Source organism: Carassius auratus, chromosome 15, assembly GCF_003368295.1.
Source record: "Carassius auratus strain Wakin chromosome 15, ASM336829v1, whole genome shotgun sequence".
NCBI classification, from domain to species: Eukaryota; Metazoa; Chordata; class Actinopteri; order Cypriniformes; family Cyprinidae; genus Carassius; species Carassius auratus.
The window spans coordinates 22,954,814-22,970,369 of record NC_039257.1 but is presented as its reverse complement, the minus strand read 5'-3'; positions in this window follow the sequence as shown (position 1 = coordinate 22,970,369).

Here is a 15,556-nt window from a genome sequence, read left to right as displayed (position 1 = left end):
AAAATGCATGTTTTTGCTCATAACTTCTGAACGGTTTTGCCAAAAATCACAAAAGTGGTGTCTTTAGATTCAGTGCATCATTCCGAGTCGAATGATACCGAATTTTCCCAATTCGGCCATTTTGGGCGTCGGCCATTTTGGATTTAGTTGTAAATTGCTGTATCTTAAGAATGAAGTTCCGTATCGTTTCGCAAATAATTACAAAAATGTCCGGCTCCATGCCCTGAATGTACACAAAAAAATTGGGGGCAGCGCCACCTTGTGGTCAATAGTTATAACGATTTTTTCGAAAAATGCTAATAACTTTTGCATACATTAGCCTATTGTAACAAAGCTGATGTTGATAGATTCCTTGGGTCATGCCGAGAACACCGATACCCCATTTGTCAATTTTGGCAAAATTTCCTGTCCGCCATTTTGATTCATGTTGAAAACCTACTTTTTCGAACTCCTCCTAGACCGTTGCTCAGATTTTCACCAAATTTGATTTGGATCATCTTCAGACCATGCTGGCAAAAAGTTATGGAATTTGTGTCGATACACGTAACCGTTTTCAATTAGCGTACCAACGAATTTGCTGGAAAGATGCCAAACTGCATCTGAGGCTGTATCTCTGCAAAGGTTGGAGATATTTACACAAAACTTAATATGTGACATTGTCACATCACATTGACCACGCCACATCATTTTGGTCACAGCGCCACCTATTGGTCAAGAGTAATAAACCAATCAATAACCGCTAATTATTACATTTCCAATAATGCTAATAACTTTTGATTGCATTAGCCTATTATCATGAAACATGTCTCAAAATGTTCCTTGGGACATGCCGACAACATACATACCAATTATGTCATATTAAGCAAAACTTCCTGTCCGCCATTTTGATTCATGTTGAAAACCTTTTTTTTTAAACTCATCCTCAACCGTTTGTCTGATTTTCACCAAAATTGAATCAGATCATCTTCAGACCGTGCTGACAAAAAGTTATGGATTTCGTGTCAATAGACGAAACCGTTTTTGTACAGCGCTGCTTCAGATGTCAGGCATCTTCACAAAATGAGTCTGAGGCTCTATCTCTGCATATACACACACACACACACACACACAGAGAGAGAAGTACATGCCCACACATTTTGTTGTATGTAGATATTTGAAATAAATTATAGGTGACACACAACTCACAGAAAGACTTCTTTTCTTACATTTCTATGTCAGGTTTCATTGCATTCATATTCTGACATAATAGTAAACATTTGATATACATGTATGAATAAATTGTTGAACTTTCACTCAATGTGATCTTAAATGCTTGAACAGTAATATTAAATAATAGTAATATATATTTTTCTAGATTAATCAATCATCGAGACAATGAACTGTAATGTTTTAGTCTTTAGTGAGCCCATTAGTGGTCTTCCAGTGACATCTAGTGGTCGTAAATGCAATTTATCATACAACACTGTCTCTTTAACCTTTATAACTGTTATATGTTGTCTTAATTTCATTCCAAAGAAGCATACGCAATTTATGTATAATTTCACAGTCTAGATAATAGTACTGTACTGATTTTAAATAACCTAGATATGGCTGACAGTAAAAGAATAGAACAGAATTACAGACACACACAAACATGAAATGTTTAAACTACTATATTAATACTCAATAAGCATGCTTAAACCCACACACAGATGCACACATTTTGTTATATATATAGATAATTAAAATAAATGATGGGTGATAAAACCTATTGCAAGTCTTCTGTTTTTATGGGCTTCTATGTCATTTTTCAGGTTTCATTGCAATCATAATCTGGCATAATTATAAACATTAGATATATCTGTATGAATAAATTGGTAAACTTTGACTCAATGTGATCTGAAATGCTTGAACAGTAATATTAAATAATAGTAATATACATTTTTTCTAGATGAATCCCTCAACAAGCCCATAAACTGTAATGTTTTAGTCTTTAGTGAGCTCATTAGTGGTCTTCCGGTGACATCTAGTGGTTATAATTGCAATTTCTTATTTAACACTGGGTTTTGAAGCTTTATAAATATTACAGTGTTCTTTTTTACCTAATCTCTGTTAAATTTTGCATGATTGTTTAGAAAAAATACAGATCTAATGCATGTGTGATTATATTACCCCTTTTTTTGTGCAGTTTAATGCCATTCACAACAGAAATCTTTTGTTTTTTAGGCCTGTTTAACTGTTATAGCACCAGCTATTTTTGATCTTAATGAAACTTTGCATGCTTGGTGGGTCATCTTTCACATGTTATAACCAAGTTTCATAAAGTTTTGAGTTTTTGTTTCAGTTTTATAGGCTTTAGGTTACATGTGGCCACGGCCCTTTCCTAAATGACCTCTTATAGCTAACCAAAGGACAAAATGCAACATATTTTTGAAAATTATTGATCTAGAGAGTCCAGAGAATATTATTGCAGTGGTTTGATCAAGACTGAACAAAAAACCAGGTGACCCAAAACATTCAAATTCGTGGACCAATTTTACGAAAAAGGCTATAACTCGGGAACAAAATGAGATATCTTCACCAAACTCAGAACTCATATGCATGAACAAAAACTTTAGTCAAATTATTATTTTTTTTCCATATCTGCCACTTGGTGGCGCTACAGGATGAAAAAAAATCTAATGGCTATAACTAAGCAACCGTTGATCCAATCAACTTGAAAATTGATATGGCCCAATGTGGCACAAGTGCTCTATGAGGAATTTCACTTATCTTAAAAAACATGGCCGCCATTGGCCAAACAACTTTAAGCACCTATTTGACAAGGTTAATGGAAGTCGATCGGAACGAAACTCGGTGGGCATGTTCGACTCATTGCCCTAAAGGTCTGTAAGTATTTTGAAAGAAATTGCCCACAACATTGTCACCTCCCACAGAACACAACAAAGCGATTTGATTACAGCGCCACCTATTTTCCAAAAATGATAATGCATCATTTTACTGGAGTTTTACTGGCTGTTTCAATTACACTCTTCCAATAATTGCTTTTCTTACTCGTTGCATTTGGTCTGATGCTCCATGCCATGCTTAGCTCCTCGCTGTGGAACTTTTATTAACGATTTTCAGCCATTTCAATTACAATCATGCAATTATTAATTTCATTATTCATTGTTGCATTTGGTCTGGCTTAGCTCCTGATGTTGCCGCTGGAATGCTTGGCCCCGTGATTGCTGCTTGCAGCTATATTTATTCTTCCTCTTCTTCTTCCACCCCAAGTCTATGGTAGCCCATAGAACCGATTGCGGGAAAGTTGTATAATTTGGCACACTAATAGAGGACTGTCTGAACATTAACCGTAGCAAATTTGAAGTCTCTAACTCAAACTCTCTAGCGCCACCAATTGTCTAAACTTTCAAAAACTTGATGCTAATAACTCTTGAACCGTAAGCCACAAAATGAAAATTCTTTTTTCCTGTGATTCCTTGGCTCATGCCGAGTCGAATGGACACCGAAATTCAAAAATCGCAAGGCTTAGTTTTTTCGCTATCGTCAATTGTTCGTAAAACCTACTTTTTCGAACTCGTCCTAGGCCGTTGCACCGATTGTCACGAAAATTGAATCAGATAATCTTCAGACCATGCTGGCAAAAAGTTATGGAATTCAAGTTGATTTCTCAAACCGTTCCCGAATAGCTCATGAACGAATTCTTCAAAAAGCACGCAAACGTGAACGTGAGGCTATATCTCCGCAACGGTTTGGCCTATTGAGACCAATCTTGGTGGGTCTTATAACAACCATTCCCTGGGACTACCTGCAGTGTTTCGGCGCTGTGCCCCCTAGTGGTCAGGAGATATGAAAAATGCATGTTTTTGCTCATAACTTCTGAACGGTTTTGCCAAAAATCACAAAAGTGGTGTCTTTAGATTCAGTGCATCATTCCGAGTCGAATGATACCGAATTTTCCCAATTCGGCCATTTTGGGCGTCGGCCATTTTGAATTTAGTTGTAAATTGCTGTATCTTAAGAATGAAGTTCCGTATCGTTTCGCAAATAATTACAAAAATGTCCGGCTCCATGCCCTGAATGTACACAAAAAAATTGGGGGCAGCGCCACCTTGTGGTCAATAGTTATAACGATTTTTCGAAAAATGCTAATAACTTTTGCATACATTAGCCTATTGTAACAAAACTGATGTTGATAGATTCCTTGGGTCATGCCGAGAACACCGATACCCCATTTGTCAATTTTGGCAAAATTTCCTGTCCGCCATTTTGATTCATGTTGAAAACCTACTTTTTCGAACTCCTCCTAGACCGTTGCTCAGATTTTCACCAAATTTGATTTGGATCATCTTCAGACCATGCTGGCAAAAAGTTATGGAATTTGTGTCGATACACGTAACCGTTTTCAATTAGCGTACCAACGAATTTGCTGGAAAGATGCCAAACTGCATCTGAGGCTGTATCTCTGCAAAGGTTGGAGATATTTACACAAAACTTAATATGTGACATTGTCACATCACATTGACCACGCCACATCATTTTGGTCACAGCGCCAACCTATTGGTCAAGAGTAATAAACCAATCAATAACCGCTAATTATTACATTTCCAATAATGCTAATAACTTTTGATTGCATTAGCCTATTATCATGAAACATGTCTCAAAATGTTCCTTGGGACATGCCGACAACATACATACCAATTATGTCATATTAAGCAAAACTTCCTGTCCGCCATTTTGATTCATGTTGAAAACCTTTTTTTTTTAACTCATCCTCAACCGTTTGTCTGATTTTCACCAAAATTGAATCAGATCATCTTCAGACCGTGCTGACAAAAAGTTATGGATTTCGTGTCAATAGACGAAACCGTTTTTGTACAGCGCTGCTTCAGATGTCAGGCATCTTCACAAAATGAGTCTGAGGCTATATCTCTGCAAAGCTTTGTTGTAATTAAGCCAAACTTGTGTGTGCCATTGTCTAACATGGAGAATAGGCTCACAGACACTCACACACAGAAATGAAATGGTTCAACTATTATATGAATAATCAATAAGCATGATTACACACACACACACACACACAGAGAGAAGTACATGCCCACACATTTTGTTGTATGTAGATATTTGAAATAAATTATAGGTGACACACAACTCACAGAAAGACTTCTTTTCTTACATTTCTATGTCAGGTTTCATTGCATTCATATTCTGACATAATAGTAAACATTTGATATACATGTATGAATAAATTGTTGAACTTTCACTCAATGTGATCTTAAATGCTTGAACAGTAATATTAAATAATAGTAATATATATTTTTCTAGATGAATCAATCATCGAGACAATGAACTGTAATGTTTTAGTCTTTAGTGAGCCCATTAGTGGTCTTCCAGTGACATCTAGTGGTCGTAAATGCAATTTATCATACAACACTGTCTCTTTAACCTTTATAACTGTTATATGTTGTCTTAATTTCATTCCAAAGAAGCATACGCAATTTATGTATAATTTCACAGTCTAGATAATAGTACTGCACTGATTTTAAATAACCTAGATATGGCTGACAGTAAAAGAATAGAACAGAATTACAGACACACACAAACATGAAATGTTTAAACTACTATATTAATACTCAATAAGCATGCTTAAACCCACACACAGATGCACACATTTTGTTATATATATAGATAATTAAAATAAATGATGGGTGATAAAACCTATTGCAAGTCTTCTGTTTTTATGGGTTTCTATGTCATTTTTCAGGTTTCATTGCAATCATAATCTGGCATAATTATAAACATTAGATATATCTTTATGAATAAATTGGTAAACTTTGACTCAATGTGATCTGAAATGCTTGAACAGTAATATTAAATAATAGTAATATACATTTTTTCTAGATGAATCCCTCAACAAGCCCATAAACTGTAATGTTTTAGTCTTTAGTGAGCTCATTAGTGGTCTTCCGGTGACATCTAGTGGTTATAATTGCAATTTTTTATTCAACACTGGGTTTTGAAGCTTTATAAATATTACAGTGTTCTTTTTTACCTAATCTCTGTTAAATTTTGCATGATTGTTTAGAAAAAATACAGATCTAATGCATGTGTGATTATATTACCCCTTTTTTTTTTGCAGTTTAATGCCATTCACAACAGAAATCTTTTGTTTTTTAGGCCATTTTAACTGTTATAGCACCAGCTATTTTCTGATCTTAATGAAACTTTGCATGCTTGGTGGGTCATCTTTCACATGTTATAACCAAGTTTCATAAAGTTTTGAGTTTTTGTTTCAGTTTTATAGGCTTTAGGTTACATGTGGACACGGCCCTTTCCTAAATGACCTCTTATAGCTAACCAAAGGACAAAATGCAACATATTTTTGAAAGTTATTGATCTAGAGAGTCCAGAGAATATTATTGCAGTGGTTTGATCAAGACTGAACAAAAAACCAGGTGACCCAAAACATTGAAATTCGTGGGCCAATTTTACGAAAAAGGCTATAACTCGGGAACAAAATGAGATATCTTCACCAAACTCAGAACTCATATGCATGAACAAAAACTTTAGTCAAATTATTATTTTTTTTCCATATCTGCCACTTGGTGGCGCTACAGGATGAAAAAAAATCAAATGGCCATAACTAAGCAACCGTTGATCCAATCAACTTGAAAATTGATATGGCCCAATGTGGCACAAGTGCTCTATGAGGAATTTCACTTATCTTAAAAAACATGGCCGCCATTGGCCAAACAACTTTAAGCACCTATTTGACAAGGTTAATGGAAGTCGATCGGAACGAAACTCGGTGGGCATGTTCGACTCATTGCCCTAAAGGTCTGTAAGTATTTTGAAGGAAATTGCCCACAACATTGTCACCTCCCACAGAACACAACAGAGCGATTTGATTACAGCGCCACCTATTTTCCAAAAATGATAATGCATCATTTTACTGGAGTTTTACTGGCTGTTTCAATTACACTCTTCCAATAATTGCTTTTCTTACTCGTTGCATTTGGTCTGATGCTCCATGCCATGCTTAGCTCCTCGCTGTGGAACTTTTATTAACGATTTTCAGCCATTTCAATTACAATCATGCAATTATTAATTTCATTATTCATTGTTGCATTTGGTCTGATGCTACATATGCTTAGCTCCTGATGTTGCCGCTGGAATGCTTGGCCCCGTGATTGCTGCTTGCAGCTATATTTATTATTATTATTATTCTTCCGACTGGGCGTCTATGGCAGCCCATAGAACCGAATGCGGGAAAGTTGTAATGGTTTGACATTCTGATAGAGGACAGTGCCAACATTAAGTACACCAATTTTGGTGTGTCTAAGTCAATCCCTCTAGCGCCACCAACTGTCCAAAATTTCACTTTAATTTTGTTAATAACTTTTTAACCCTAAGGCCAATCAACGAAATTCTTTTTTCCTCTAATTTCTGAGCTCATGCCGATTCGATTGCACCCTACGAAGTCATTTCCGTCATAGAAATATGACCGCCATTTTGAATTTCTTTAAAAACCTACTTTTTCGAACTCGTCCTAGACGGTTTGTCCGATTCACACGAAAATTGAACCATATCATCCTCAGGCAGTGCTGACCAAAAGTTATGCAAATCAAATTGATTCGTCAAACCGTTTTCGATAAACGCTCTAACAAATTTTATGTAGTGCTTACAAAAACAGTCGTAAGGCTGTATCTCGGCAACGACTTATCCTATTCAGACCAAACTCGGTACATGTCATAACAAGCATGACCTGAGGCAACATGCTGTGATTGGGTGCAGCGCCACCTACTGATCCGGAGATATGAAAAACTGCTATTTTTGCTTATAACTTCTGAACAGTTTGTCCAAAAATCATAACATTGGTCTTGTTAGATTCAGGGCAACATGCCGAGTCGACTGATATCCAATTTGACCATTTCGGCCATTTTGACTGTCGGCCATTTTGAATTTTGTGCTAAAATGCTGTATTTTAAGAACGCATCAGCAGATTGTTACGAAACTTGGTATGGTTCATCAGCACAATGTCCTGAAGGAGTGTGAGAAGTTTCAAAACAGCGCCACCTAGTGGTGATCTTCTTTTTTTAAATGCTTATAACTTTGGGTGTGGTTGACTTATTTTCACGAGACTCATCAAATTGGACTCCTGAATCCTTACCGAGTCCTATGATACCAAACATGCTAGGTTTTGCCTTTCGGTTTGTGTAGCGTTGTGATTTAGCGCTTAAAAAACATTTGGCTATATCTTCGAAACCGCTTGTCTGATCGAGACGAAACCACCGTCAGAAGTTCGGAAACATAGGTCGATAGCTATACACCAATGCCCAAATGCCAAAATATTGATAGTAAGGGGTAGTAATATTCAATCAAAGTCAAGAGTCAGTCATTTTTTACGTGCTTTTTCATATAAATGTCTATAACTCTGAAGTGAATTGAGATATTTTCACCAAAATTGACACACATATGTATGGGCTCACTCTGAGCACACATAAAAAAAATGGTGGGACTGAGCCTCTTGGTGGCGCTATAATAGAACAAAACATGAAATTCTCATTGACTTCAATACAGTTTTGTGAAATAAAATGCTATACTAAACAAATGCATTGGTGTAATATTACGAAACTCAGAATGTGCCAACAACACCATCCCCTGAAGGTATTCAAAATATTTTGAAACAGCGCCACCTAGTGGTCAAAAGTTATAACTCAATTTACGTAAAGGCTAATAACTTTTGAATAAATCTGGCTATTGACATGACGCTGGTCTTTGTAGATTCCTTGGGTCAAGTCGAGAACATAGATACAAAGTTTTCCTTATTTGGCTGAACTTCCTGTCCGCCATTTTGATTAATGTTGAAAACCTACTTTTTCGAACTCCTCCTAGACCGTTTGTCAGATTTTCACCAAATTTGACGTGGCTCATCTTCAGAAAATGCTGGCAAAAAGTTATGGATTTCGTGTCGACTTACGAAACGGTTCTCATTTAGCGCATCAACAAATCTGCTTGAATGGTGCCAAAATGCATTTGAGGCTGTATCTCTGCAAAGCTTTGACATATTTGCACCAAACTTTGTATGTGTCATCGACACCTCACACTGACCGTTCCAAACTAATTTGGTAACAGCACCACCTATTGGTTACACGTGATAAGCGAATAAATCCTATTACTAGTTGTTGTGTTGATTGTTTTCAAGCCATTTTGCCTAAAATAATCTTAAAACTGTCTAAATTACTCATTCCTGCCGTTCGTCTGAAGCTTGCTTCTGTAGTGCTTGGCCCCGTTATTGCTGCTTGCAGCTATATTTATTATTATTATTATTATTATTATTATTATTATTATTATTACAAATAACACAATTGGCAGCACTTGCAATTATGAACCATATGGGGAAAAAAATATTAATTGTCATTGTACCTATTTACACACTGTGTATTGCAGTATTTTGTTGTGTGATCACAGCTATAAAAGACAATATTACACAAAAATCCAACATTTGATGTCTTGAAGTCTTGACTACAAAAAGGAAGTGAACATCTGCACTGTTATTTGGCCTACATTTCAAATGTTTTCAAATTTGCACTGCGGTTTTCCGGAAACAGCAGATTTAAAATAGCTTTGAGTTGAGGCAACCCCTGCCACGGACTCTCAGGATGTAATTCATAAATTTAGTCAGTCTTATTTGTCTTCTCTACTTCCTCTTTTCCCTCTTATTGTTTCTCCCTGCTGGTGTCTCCTCTGTCACAGCTCGCCACTTTTCCTCTCGCTCTTTCAACCTGCTCTATTTGGACACCCAAATGTTTATACATAAAACTCTGTTCCTCCAACACAATGACTCAGAGTGGATTATGTTTATAAAGGAAAACAGCACAGCAATGGTAAACTTGCAGCCTCTCACGTGCATCAGAGAGCGTCAGCATTTTGATTGTGTTCAATAGTAGCTCAGTCAGAGTGAGATACTTAAAATAAACTTTCATCCATATTAAAAAACCGCTGAACATGTGCTCCCCCTCAGGCCATCCAAGATGTAGATGAGTTTGTTACTTTGTTATCATGCAGTTATTTGCTTCAAAATCTGATATCTGATGAACTGGAATGGTGTGGATTACTTGTTGATTATTGTGATCTTTTTATTTCTCTCATTCTGATGGCACCCATTCACTACAGAGTATCCGTTGATGAGCAACTGATGTTCCAGTAAACAAACAAACTCATCTACATCGGATGGGCTGATAGTGAGTAAATTTCAGCAAAAGTTTATTTTTTCTTTAAAGGAAGATATCTCTAGAAATATAAAAATATAGTAATTCACCCTCATGTCAGTACAAACCTATATGACGTTCTGTCTTGCATTAAAAAAAAAACAAAAAAAAAAACAAGTTCCTTTTTTTGTGTGTTGCAGAGAAGAGACTTTCAGTTATTGAAAGGAAGTTTATTTATGTGAACAGAGTGCATTTATTTTGATCTTCTACATACTGTACTTCCTAAAAAATGATTGCAAAACAGACAACGTTACTGGCAAAGTTTGATGCTGTAGATATAGCGAATTGACCAAAAGGAAACAGAAAGAGGAAGTTAAAGACAGACATACACTCACAAAACCATTCATTTGAGATGATACCATCCATGCCATTACATTTTTGGCCTATTGTTTCTTCAATTTTATAAGCTTGAACCGTAATGTGATAACCAGAACAAATGGATTTAAACATAGTGCGAACTACGGGGGAGCTAGGGGGAGCTCGGCTCCCCTTAATAAGACATGGGCTCCCCTGAAAACGAGAAATTTTAAATTTTGGGGGGTCTCAAAAATATTAACAATATGAATATTTTGAAGTGCAATTTCAGTTGTGCAATGTGTTCATGATGGATTATTAAGGGTAAAATAGCAAAAATATTATTCATTCATGCATGACGGCGATTAAAACCTAATTTACTTCAATAAAGATTACTATACATGCTATTCTTGTAATGAGCATCAAGGTGTGGGGGCGCTGCGCTGCAAATTCCCCGTTAGTATGTCATATATTCTTAGAAAAAAATAAACGTTGGAGGCCATTTATCACGCGCAAAGTCCTTAATTCATTCTGCAGTTATAGCATCATAGCAATGATAGCAATGGTAAAAAGAAAACACGGCAGTTTAATTAATTTGGGTTTTATTAAGAAATTATGTAGTGATGACATTAATAGCACGACTGATTCACCTGCTGCAAACACTTATTAGACCTCCCGCCGCGCGCCCACTGTGACAACCAAGAAGCTGAAGAAAATTTATCTCTGGCTGTAGATGGTAATAGCTCGTCAGAGGCCAGTGTAGCAGTCGATTCTGTTCCCCTCGGAATGTCTGTTTCCCCTCGGGTTGGCAGGTCCGTGTAATAAACCCAACCAAATAGTTAATCAAACATTTTCCCAAAGTAGCCTAACACTTAACACTCCCGCGTACAAACACACCGGACACACTTGGATGTAAGGAAAGCAAAAAGGGATACATTTTTGCTACACTGCAACATAGTAAAATGGTTCTCACACTCCAGTTTATGTTCTTTTTTTGTTATTCATCTAGAAGTTGTTCCATTATTTTTGTCTTATTTTTTTACATTTCAAGTTGAAAAACCTCTCGTCTTAAATTTATTTTCAAGTTTAGGATTTAGGATGGTATTTTGATCAATTTTACTTGCCGTACATCCAGTCATGCTTCTTGCGCACGCTAGGTCTGATCGTACGTATAGTAACTCTGCAACTACGCAAGAATTGTAGTATGTTTGCGTAAAGGGGAACAGAAATTCCGAGGGGAACAGAATCGACTGCTACACCGGTCACGATCCTAACCCCTCTTAGTCCGAGTCCTCTCTCCCGTTAAACTGGAACAGCCACCAGTGGAGAGACTGTAAGAAGCTTGGGGTGCATCTCTTGTAAGGATGCAAAAAAAACCTTCTTCTTTCTGAAAAGTTACCTGGCACGCACTTGTTTGAGGAGTGGATTAATGGGGAAATAAGCAGCGCTGCTCAGAACAAGTTGCGAAAAATATATATAAACAGGCTTTTTGTGGGTGGCTGTTTGTTTGCTGTTAGACCTATCCGTTTGTGTAGATAAGGCATATAAATATAGGCCTACAGTAATGCATATACAGTTGTAGCTGTTATGTATCTTTGTAAGTCATTGTAAGTCCTTTTTTGAGGCACTCGTGTCGATAAAATATAATAATAGTGCATATACTTGTGACAGTCCTTATTTGAGGCACACGCAAGCACACGCAAGCACACAACCCCCCCCCAAAAAAAAAAAAAAAAAGTGGGCTCCCCCAGAGGACACGGTATAGTTCGAACACTGGATTTAATGACAGTTTGAGTTTTAAACATTTTGGGCAGCAGTGTCTGCAACACTCAAAGACAGACATGAACAATCAGCTTATGAATCTCAACAATGGTGACAATCAAAGGGATTAATGATGGAATGCATGCTGGGTACCAGCACAGGATAAAACTCATCCATGACTCCCAGCATGCATTGCGGCATGAATAAATTATGCCCCTGAATTGTTCACTTATATTCTTGAATTCTTATGTGCTTATAATTTTGCTTTTGTCTTAAGTTTTAGTAGCATGTGTTGTGATTTTCAGAACTTATCTGTTTATTTATTTTGTGGATTGTCACCATTGTTGTGATTCATATGCTGATTTTTGATGAAGGTTTTTTTTTTTTATGAGTGAAATTTTCTTAACAGTCTTTCGTAACTTAAGGCTCAGCAGTGTTTCTTATTTTTCTGTAGTATCAATATTCAACAAGAGAAGGGACACAGGATTGGATCAGAAATAACAGAGTGTTTGTTCTTGTCAATCTATAAACAACAATACCAGATTTTTTTTTTCTGTTGCCTTTTTTTTTTTTTTTTAAAAACCTTAGTTGTTGAAAAGTCACGTTCAAGAGCCCAGCTAAAGTAAACACTGATCTCCATCATGGTAGTGAAAAAAAACACCTAAACCTATTTAACTTTCAATAAGATCTTCTGTAGACATCTGACAGAAATAAAGTCAGTCTGGTTAGTAATGTGAATCTGGTGAAGCTGTTTTAGGAGTTGTTTAATCAGATCTTGAGAGGTTTTATGTATAATTTTATTTAAATTGATTAACTGCAGATTTTGTTGTGGGGTTTAAAGGGTTAAAGATTTAAGATGAAGAAAAAACAGCATGAAACATAATTTAACAGTAATAAACCAATTAATTTACAGGAAACAACCTGTAGAAAAACAGTTATTTACTGGCACCCCTGCTGCCAGTAAATAACTGTTTTTCTACAGTTTGTTGCTGTTAAGTCAAAGAAAAACAGTAATATACTGTAAAATGTAAATATCAGATTTACCACATAAAAAAAGGTAATTTAACTTAAATATTAGTTAATAATAAATATATAACATCCATACAAAAAAAATGTATGCAAAGTCATACACTGATAATGAGAGTAAATACTGAACTCAACTGTATTAATGTGTGTTTACACAAGACAGATCTGTCAGTTTAATGTAGTTCTGTTGTTCACCATTGTGCTGTAGAGTAGAGCCGGTGCTTCAGTCAATGATGAGCCACAAATTCAGATTTTCTGCTGCTTTATATAAAGACAGTAAATATGGAGTCTTCTGACACAGTGGTGATCTCTGTGTTAAGTATTTCAGCACATATGTGATATGTGTTAGTATGCAGCGCTCTGGCCGGCTGTAGCTAATATCAAAATTCAATGAAGATGTGCGGAGCAAAGATGAACGCAGACGAGCTGAACCCTGGCCGTTACACCGACAAGCTGGATGTTTATAAACAAGCGCTCACTGATTCTGAAGACGATCTGAGCGATGATGAAAGCGGCATAATAAGACTGTATAATATCCCTAATCTACAACTGAGCGAAGATGACGACGAGGAAGAATGTATTGGATTGGCGTCAGACGAGTTGGACCGTAAGAAATCAGAGGCTATATCGATAGTAACATTTAATGGGGATAAAGACAGAGAAATGGGGAAAATCTGTAACATTTAGAGGCAAACAGACGCACAGTGCAAACTTCAGATCTGCAAGAATACTTTTCTGTTTCTTATGGGGTGAGTTTCCATAAACATCAAAGTTTGTCGTTTTGTGTTCATTCTAAGAACACGTACACGTTATCTCATGTTTAGTCCATGTTTAGACCTTCCCATATCTACCTATTGTTTTTAGCCAGCTCATCGGTTATCACAGAATCCTGTTAAAAAAGTCCTGCTACACAATGAAATCAATTCACCAAGTTTTATGTAGAAAACCAGCAAATAAAATTAGCACCAATATATACTTTTTGTTTACATAAACATTAAAATAATAACATTAAAAATGATGGCCACATTTGAAAGATTAAAGATTTTTTATTAAAAGATAAAACTCATATACTTCAGCCTCTAAATCATTTATATAAAAGTCAAAAAAGATAAATTACTGACATTTACAATGCACATTCTCCTGTATTATTAATAGTATGCAGTCCGATTTTTCCCGTTGTGTCTGTCGTTGCTATGCAGGGGGTATGGCTTATCTAAATGAGATGTAAATGAGCCCCATTGTCACTCGTAGCAGTGAGAACTGCACAATCTTCAGAGGCTATTTCTGCTTTTTGAGCTTTTTTGAGTGCCTACCTTCAAATGGCCACAACTTCTCCAAATATTATCAGAATTCCATGTGTTACACATCGTGGGAAAGCTTGGAGACTACACTTTCATAATCTGTGAATAACTCAAAATGCCCCAGAACCGACTTGTGTCCCTACTTTCCGTGATTGGTCACATATGTGTGAGCTGCAGCGATTTGAGTAAAAGTCTTGCATTTAGTTACATTACTATTACACATGAAGTGTTTGCAGTTTTATATTAAGAAATATTCCTTCTCAGTGGACTCAAATTAAATAAGTTCATAGCACTAACATCGTAGGAATTCTAGTTTTTAAACTCAAACTGTTTGAAGCAGTTGGAGTGGAGTTTATTTCCATGGTAGAATTTACGGTAAAATACTGTAAAAAAATTAAGAGTGGCGAATTAATGCTTGAATTGATGGGGTGCACCCTGCTGCCAGTAAATTACTATTATTTAACGGCACAATTTTTTAGAGTGTATATACTTGCTACATCATTAGAAGAATGGCATCTATGCTAATATTTGTCTGTTTCTCTCTTATTCTGAGGTCACCGTAGCCACCAGATCCAGTCTGTATCCAGATCAGATGGTGGATCAGCACCTAGAAAGGACCTCTACTGCCCTGAAAGACAGCGGAGACCAGGACAACTAGAGCCCCAGATACAGATCCCCTGTAAAGACCTTGTCTCAAATGACCACCAGGACAAGACCACAGGAAACAGATGATTCTTCTGCACAATCTGACTTTGCTGCAGCCTGGAATTGAACTACTACACAGCAAAATCCCCAGTGTTAATTTAACACTCTGAGTGTGGACACATATAAACACTGAAGCAGTGTTAAAAGTAACACTAGGTTATGTTCAGTGACACTAGGTTATGTTCAGTCTCCATCTGGCAAATAGCTTCAGTGCAC